The following is a 9112-nucleotide window of genomic DNA, read 5'->3' as shown; positions in this document are numbered from 1 at the left end:
GACAAAGGGTGCCGCAATATCTCCCCCTCTCTCTCTCTCTCCCCCTCCCAAGAATATTTTTTTCATTTTTAATGCATTTTATTTTATTTTAAATTTTTATTGTTGAAAGTATTACATATGTCCTTTCCCCCCCCCCCCCATTGACCCCTTTTAGCCCGCAACACCCCCCACCACCACCCTATTGTCTGTGTCCATAGGTTATGTATATATGCATACAAGTTCTTTGGTTGATCTCTTCTCACCCCACCCCCCTGCCTTCCCTCTGAGATTCAACAGTCTGTTCCATGCTTCCATGTCTCTGGATCTGTTTTGTTCATCAGTTTATTTTGTTCATTAGATTCCACATATGAGTGAGATCATATGGTATTTGTCTTTCTCTTCCTGGCTTATTTCACTTAACATAATACTCTCCAGGTCCCTCCATGCTGTCTCAAAGGGTGAGAGTTCCTTTTTTACTGCTGCATAGTATACCATGGTATAAATGTACCACAGTTTTTTAATCCACTCATCTACTGATGGGCACTTGGGCTGTTTCCAGATCTTAGCTGTTGTAACTTGTATTGCTATGAACATAGGGGTGCATACATTCTTTCTGATTGGTGTTTTGGGTTTCTTAGGATATATTCCTAGGAGTGGGATCACTGGGTCATATTTAATTTTGTGAAGAAACTCCATACTGTTTTCCATAATGGCTGCACTAGTCCATTGATTATAAAAAGAGTTGAAGGGAGGATGGGGGAGCGAGAGGGAGGGGGAGAGGGGGGGGGACATCAATTGGTTGCCTCCCAAATGCAGCCCTGGTCTGGGGCCTGGATCAACCTGCAACCCAGGTACATGCCCTTTCCCGGGAATGAACCTGAGACCCAGTGCACAGGCTAATGCTTTAACTACTGTCCAGGGCTCAATCTCTCCATGACTTGAGTGAAGTGTTGCTAGTCCAGATTATTCCTACATTGCTTTCCAGCTGCTGGCTGCCCTTTCTACAGGGAACCTCCCCCAGTGAGGGCCACCACCCCAAAAATTGTCACTAGGCTTGTCCAGAGCCTCCTTTAGTAAGAGGCAGTTTGGTTCTGGTCAGGCTCCTCCCTAGATTAGGAACCACAGTCCTTTATGGGGTTTTTTGTTTGTTTGTTTTTTGTCCATTATGTTTTTAAAAACCTTTTCTGGTTCACTGGCACGTTCTTCTCAACTATTATTACTTTTATTATTGTTAGGTAGGTTTTAACCTCATGATATAAGTTCCATTTATATTTCTCTTTGGCATGTAAAGAATATGTATGAGATGTAAGACGTGACTTCCTGAGGGTCACATAGATTACCAGTGGCAAATGTTGTTGTTGTTGTTAATTCTCACCCAAGGATATGTTTCCATTGAATTTTAGATAGAGTGGAAGGAAAGGAGAGAGACAGAGAGAGAAACATTGATGTGTCGCCTCCTGTACATGCCCCAGGAGCCTGTAACCAAGGTATGTTGCCTTGACCGGAATCAAAGTCAAGACCCTTCAGTCCTCGGGCCAATGCTTTATCTACTGAGTCAAACTGGCTAGGGTACTAGTAGCAGGTTTTAGACAGGAATTTAGGTCTCCTGATGTCATATCCTGTGCTGTGTTTCTATTACATTATGCTTCCCTGGAGGACAAGGCCCTTCTTTCATCTTATATTTCCTGTAATGTTTAGCATAATCCTCTGGATAAGTTATCTTTCTAAGAATTTGAGTACCTCCAGTTGTCAGTGTCTCCAAATTATCAGTGTTTACCTAGTGTTGAGCCATTTGGTCAAAAATTGTTCATATTGTTGTGTATAGGTTTAGTATGATTTCTAACTCACTTGTTTATGACTTGAACTAGTTTAAATCTACTTGTTTAAGACAAAGAAAGAAAGCTGCTTTCCTAAAGCATGAAGTAAGTAATGTTGGATATCACTGAGAAGCAGTCAGCAGCCCAGCAGCTGAGAGGCCCTGCTGGGGGATCATCAGTAAGAACATGTGGAGAAGTGACTATAGAAATGGGACATTTAAATTGTAAATAGTGAGAGTGTGTGAGGACTATTCGAGAATTTCAGTTTGGGCAGCAACTCTCAATAACCTAAAAATTCTTCTAAAACCCCAGCAATTTATTTAGCACAAATTTGCTGTGGGAATTTCACAAGCCAAAAGCATAGAGGATAATATTGCTTAAAAAGACAAAGATTATAGCAGCACAATTTACAATAGCTAAGATTTGGAAACAGCCTAAGTGCCCATCAGCAGATGAGTGGATTAAAAAACTGTAGTACATCAACACAATGGAATACTACACTATAAAAAAGAAGGAACTTTTACCGCTTGCAACAGCATAGATGGACCTGGAGAGCATTATGCTAAGCGAAATAAGCCAGTCAGAGAAAGATAAATTTCACATTATCTCACTCATTTGTGGAATATAATGAAAAACATAAACTGATGAACTAAAATAGATCCAGAGACAGAGAAACATCGAACAGGCCATCAGACCTCAGAGGGAATGCAGGGGAGGGTTGAGGGGAGGAAGAGAGATCAACCAATGAACTCATATGCATATATGCATAACCCATAGACACAGACAATAGGGTGGTGAAGGTTTGGGGGGTAAAGGGGGTTGGTGAGGGCAATATACAGGGAAAGGGAAATATGTAATAATTTCAACAATAAAGATTTTTTTAACTGAATGTTGTCCTGTTTGGTTTTTTTCAGTGGTTAGGACATTGGACTGCATAACAAAGTATCAAGGGTTCCAGTCCTGGTCAAGGGCATGTACCTGGGTTCCAGGTTCAAACCCCGGTCCCAGTTGTGGACCAAGTGGGAGGAAACCTATGGATGTGTCCCTCTCACATAAATGTTTCTCTCTCTCTCCCTCCCTCCAGCCCTTCCACTCTCTTTAAATATCGAGGCAAACAATATCCTCCCAAGAGGATTGACAAACAGCAACAAAAAGAAATGTGAAAATTTACCCCAGGCTTTCCCTGTGTTTATCCCACTGCAGCTGCCTACCCAGAGGTCTGCTGCTTCTCAGTGCTTATGGATGGTGTCTTCCCTGTGTCTGAGTGTCTCACGGTAGGAAGTGCTCTTGGATCCAGGTAGGGTGTAGTTTTGACATCAGAGTTAGATTTTAGGATGTCTCAAGGAGAATGTGTGTTTGAGGGACAAAGAAATCTGAGATGTGGGAGCTTGGAGAGACACAAGAAGAGTAGCAGATGATGAAGGCACAGAGGAAGACATTTTGTTTAATAGCCTTGTAGACTAGGGCAAGGCGTTTGGATCTCTCTGAGGTGCCGAGAAAAAAACGTTAGGTTTTAAGCAAGAGAGAGACAAATGGCATGTACTTTAAAAAATGACTGCTATTTGGAGAATGGATGCTGGTGAGCAAAGAGGGAAGGAACCAGGCGAGCTACACCACTTTTGTAATATTGAAGGTATTAAATGAAAGTGGTTTGGGCTGCAGTGGTGGGACTGGAGATAGTGAGACATGATGGGATTGCAGGGGTGTTTTGAAGGTACTGATAAGATTTTCTGAAGGACTGGATGAAAGATGTGGTAGAAAATTAGGGAGTTAAGCATTCTGACAGGGGTTTTGTGTTGAGCCATCGGATGAACAAAGTTGCAATTTCCTGAGATGGAGAAGATTGGGGGAGTGAGCAGATGTTTGCAGAAAATTCAGGACATGTTAAATTTTAGAAATGTTAGGCTCGGGATACCTATGGGACATCCTTGTGTGTAGCTCATTCTATTTATCAAAATGGGAGTCATTAGCATTTATATGAATTGTACAGACTCAGGACTGATGTGTCAGTAGAGAAGAAGTTTAGGGACTGAGCCAGGGAGCACTCTGGTGTGTAGCCAATGGGGAATCTCTGGCACAGCAGGCTGAGGAGCCTTTCCAGGAGAACATGGCAACACAGAGGACAAGCAAGGAAGTATGTCAAGAAACATGGAGCAATTAAAGTGGGTCGAGTGCTAAGAGGTTGGGTGGCGAGAGCATAGACAATTGCCCAGTGTATCTGGTGACCTGGTGGTTAAGAGTAATCCTGAAAGCCATTTCGGGAGGATGTTGTGGTTAAAAGCCTGAGCAGAGAAGGTTGAGGATAGAATGACAGATAAGAAAGTGAATGTTGCCAAAACCGGTTTGGCTCAGTGGATAGAGCGTCGGCCTGCGGACTGAAGGGTCCCGGGTTCGATTCCAGTCAAGGGCATGTACCTGGGTTGCGGGCACATCCCCAGTAGGAGATGTGCAAGAGGCAGCTGATCGATGTTTCTCTCTCATCGATGTTTCTAGCTCTCTATCTCTTTTCCTTCCTCTCTGTAAAAAATCAATAAAATATACTTAAAAAAAATAAAGAAAGTGAATGTAGGTTATTCTTTCAATATTTTTTCCTGTTGTGGTATCAAAGAAATGAGAAAAAAGGGGAGTTAGGTCAAGGGTGATTTATTAATCTAGTTGTTTTTTCAGAAGATGGGAGGTCAGGGTGTGTGCTTGTTTTTGGAGAGAGAGAGAGAGAGAGAGAGAGAGAGAGAGAGAGAGAGAAAGAAAGAAATAAATTGTTGATGTAGGAGGAAGAGGAACAATACTGTAGGAGCAAAGTCCTCATGGGAATGGTACCATGTGCCCAGCAGAGGTGTGTGCCTTGGCTGAGGGCTTGGATGTCCCTCTATTGTTTTAGGAGGAAAGGCAGGGAAAGCCAGGACAGGTGCCAGGGGGTTCACTGGAGCTCCTGTCCAGTGGTGTTTATTTTCCCAGAGAAATAAGAGGCCTGGCCTGCTTGTCAGTGTTTCCTATTAATTTTTGAATTAATGGATACACAAATCTGTGTAATTAAAACATTAACTGTTATAGTCATAATTTTGAGAGATAGTCTCAAATTGTGGGAAAGTTTGTGTGTTACAGAAACAGAGTGTGATTATTGAGTGTGATTATTCAATGTATTTTCATTGGCCACACAATTTAACATATGTCCATATATGTCAGGCCCTGCGCCAGGGTTTGATCTTCAAGTGTAGAGAGCAAGACAGACTTCCGTGCCAGTTGTTATAGCAGTGTGGCGATCTTGATGTCAGGATGGGCCTTAGACTCCATGTCTCGAGGCTCCAGAAGGATAAAACCTGTTCCCACCCATCAAGTCTTGCCACAGCCCTTCATGTCCCCTGCAGCCAGCCAGAGGGAAGGGAATACCTCTCACGCATCTATGTAACATCTCTTTCACCCACCTGACATAGCGTCTGGCATATAGCAGACTGCTTTCTCCTCAGTGATCTGACAAGACACTTTTTACTGTAGCTTGTGTTCAGAATAACAGCAACCTTTCTTGGGTGCCTTAAGGTTAATTGAAGTTCTGATTACCCATGAAGAATGACATTCTTAAAAATTACACATTAAGAATGAAAAAATTTAAAAAACCAATCGACCACCCTCCTTAAACACAGTTTGACATGTTATTTTATAGTATGATTGTGTGTTTGATGTCATTTTATTTCAGTAAATGTGAGTCTTGGTAATTTTCTTTTCTATTTATTTATTTTTTTAAAAAAATTTATTGTTTACGGTATTACAAATAGTAGTACATATATCTCTTTTGTTTTTTCCCACTGACCTCCCCCCGGCCTCCCCTACGCCCAAGCACTTGCTCTCGTCCCCCCGCCCCCAGTCTCTTGTGTCTGTTGGTTGTGCTGGAGGTATACAAAGTGATGCAAAGCAAAGGACTGAATCCAAGAATACTCTGTCCAGTAAAACTATCAGTCAAAATTGAAGGGGAAATCAGGAGCTTTGCAGACAAAAAAAAAAAAAAAAAAAAGGCAAAGGGAGTTTATCTTTTCTATTTTTTAAAAAGTATGATTGCCCTGGCTGCTGTTGCTCACAGAAGGTTCGATTCCAGGTCAAGGGGATAGGCCTGTGTTGCAGGTTTGATCCCCCACACCAGTATGGACACGTGCAGAGGCAACCAATCAATGTTTCTCTCTCATACAAATGTCCCTCTCTCTCCATTTCACTCTCCCTAAAATCAATGGAAATAATAATCTCAGGTGAAGATTAACAAAAAGTTATGATATTATGGTTGGAACACTGAACATGATCTACCCTCCTAAAAATTTTATAAATATATTTCTATTGATTTCAGAGAGGAAGGGAGAGGGAGAGACTGATAGAAATATCAATGGTGAGAGAGAATCATTGATTGGCTACCTCTTGCATGCCCCCTACTTGGGGTCATGCCCACCACCCAGGCATGTGCCCTTGACCAGAATCGATCCTGGGACCCTTCAATTCGTAGGCCAACACTCTATCCACTGAGCCAAACTGGCTAGGGCTACCCTCCTAAAAATTTTAAGTGCAGCATGCAGTATTGTTCAGATAGGGCCCAGTGTGTAGAGCAGATCTCCAGAACTTATTGTACTTGTATAATTGAAACTTTAATCCCACAGAGTAGCAAGTTCCCATTTCCCCTTCCCTTAGTAACCACCATTCTACCCTGATTCTAAACAGTGTGACTATTTTTGATTCCTCATATAAGTGGAAAGATGCAGTATTTGTCCTTCTGTGACTGACATATTTCACTTAGTATTATGCCTTCAAGGTTCATTTATGCTGCTGCATTTGCTGAATTTCCTTGTCTTTTAAGGCTGAATACTATCCCATTGAAAGAACACCCTGCGTTTTCTTTATTCATTCATCGTTGAGCTTTCTAAAATGCACATCTCACCAGTACTTCTCAACTGGTGGTTTCCACATCTCGCTTCTTGCGAATCATGCTGCTATGAACATTGTGGTGCTAATATCTGGAGGAGATGCTGATTTCAATTCTTCTGGATAACTAGTTAGAGGGGGGATTCCTGTATCACAGGGCAATGAGTAATTTAAAACATTTAAAGTTTCTCTTGCTTTCTATTTTCCAGTTTTATTGAGAAATAATTGACATACGTCACTAAGTTTAAGGTGTACAGCATGATAATTTACATATTTTGTGAAATGATTATCAAAATAGGTTCAGCTAACATCCATTCTCTCATATCCTAGCTAATAAAGATGGAATATGCAAATTGACCATCACACCATAACAAGATGGCTGCACCCACAGCAAAGGCAGGGATTCCATTACACAAGGTAGTTGCGCCCACAGTGGAGGCCAAGTTCCCATAACAAGCCTAAGGAGCAATCAACAGAGACCTGAGGCTGTGTGGCGCTGGGCCAGGGCAGGGGCCCTGAGGCTGTGCCTCCCGCCCGGTGAGCCTTGACAGGGGACCTCAGGCCACATCCCCCTCCCTGGCGCCAGGCAGGGGGACCTCAGTCTATGCCCCCCAGCCCAGCAGGACTTGACGGAGGACCTCAGGCCACATCCCCTGCCCAGCAGAGCTTGACAGGAGACCTCAGGCCATGCCCCCCAGCCCAGCAGGACTTGATGGGGGAGCCCAGGCCGTGTCCTCCACCCAACAGAGCTTGACGGAGGACCTCAGGCTGCACACCCCGCGACGTAGGGCTGGATGGGGGACCTCAGGCCACAACCCCTGCCCCAGCACCAGGAAAGGACCCTCAGGCCATGCCCCCTGTCCTGGCACTGGACCAGGGGACCTGATACCGAGCCACACACCCTGGCACCGAGTCGTGGGACCTGAGGCCACACCACCCCCTGTCCAGCGGGGCTTGACAGGGGACCTCAGGCCATGCCCTCCACCCAACGGGGCTTGATGGGAGACCTCAGGGTGCACCCCCACCACGGTGCCAGGCTGGGGTACCTTAGGCTGAGCCCACTGCCCACAGGGCTTGAAGGGGGACCTCAAGGCATGCCCCCCGCCCAGCCTGGGCTGGGGACTTTAGGCCATGCCCCCAACCCCAGTGCCAGGCCGGGGTACTGATGCTGGGCCCCCTCCTGATGGGGATGGATGGGGAACCTCAGGCCATGCCCCCAGCCCAGGTGAGGGGACCTCAAGGCGTGCCCCCCACCCTGGTGCTGGGCCAGGCAACTGGAAGCCATGCTCCTGTGGGCTTGATGGGGGTGGGGCTGGCCGGGTCTGGATCTAGCCCATTAGGAGTGGGGCCAGCCAGGTCTGGGTCTCATGCGATTTTGAGGTGTATGTGGGTGGCGGGGACTTGACTATGGTTCCCAGGGTGCACCCCAGACTCTGACAGGAGGAAGATTTTCATGTACATGTTATTAATTTTCTTTCATCTCTGACACTTCTATTATAGAGAAAAGGCAAATAGCAATTTTAAAATATTTCCTCTAACTAATTCCCTTTTAATGTACACGAATTTCATGCACCAGGTCACTATTAGATACAATAAAAAGAAAGAAGATAAGGAAAAGAAAAAGGTTATTGTTGCGATGACAACTCTGAGGATATACTCTTTCAACAACTTTCCTATACATCACACAACAGTGTTAACTATGGCCATCATGTAGTACATTACCTCCCTAGTACTTAGCTATCTTACAACTGGACATTTGTACCTTCTTCCAATATTAACTTATACATATTAGTTTATCACTGGACTTACTACCTTGATGAAGAATTTTCTGCTTAACTTTTAGTCTTGTCTTCCTAACCTGTGACTTTCCTGAAGCCTGATACCCTGCCATCCTCAGTACCTATGATGTTATCTAGAACATAATGGGCACCCAAAGACTGTTAAAGGAATGAAACACGGTGGGCAGGAGACAGTCTCCAAGAGAGCAAACAGGGTGACAGGATTGAAGCGTCTATGAGTTTAAATGGGTGCCCTTGGGCTTATAGGCTAAGAGGGCCCTCATTCCCTTTTCCTGAGCTGTTCCTCCAGTCTCCCAACTCCAGATATTCAGGACACAGAGCTGGCTGTCACGCACCTCCCCACCCCATATACCGTCAATCATCAGAGACTGTGGATTCAGCCTCTTAATTCCTCCGGAATTCTTACCTTCTGTTTCATCTGCACACCACTGCCCTCAGCTCAGCCCACTTTCTCATCTGCAGTAGCCTCCTCACTAGTCTTTCTGTCTCCTATCTTGTCTCTCCTACTCCCCATCCAGGAGCCAGAGTGAGCTTTCTAAAATGCGCATGTTACCAGTACTTCTCAACTGGAGTCCATGATTTTTTCTGGACTGCCTGATGAGGTTCCAAATGCATCAGGTA

The sequence above is a fragment of the Myotis myotis genome, unplaced genomic scaffold (genome assembly GCF_014108235.1).
Source record: "Myotis myotis isolate mMyoMyo1 unplaced genomic scaffold, mMyoMyo1.p scaffold_m19_p_4, whole genome shotgun sequence".
Taxonomy (NCBI): domain Eukaryota; kingdom Metazoa; phylum Chordata; class Mammalia; order Chiroptera; family Vespertilionidae; genus Myotis; species Myotis myotis.
This window is presented reverse-complemented; position numbering follows the sequence as displayed.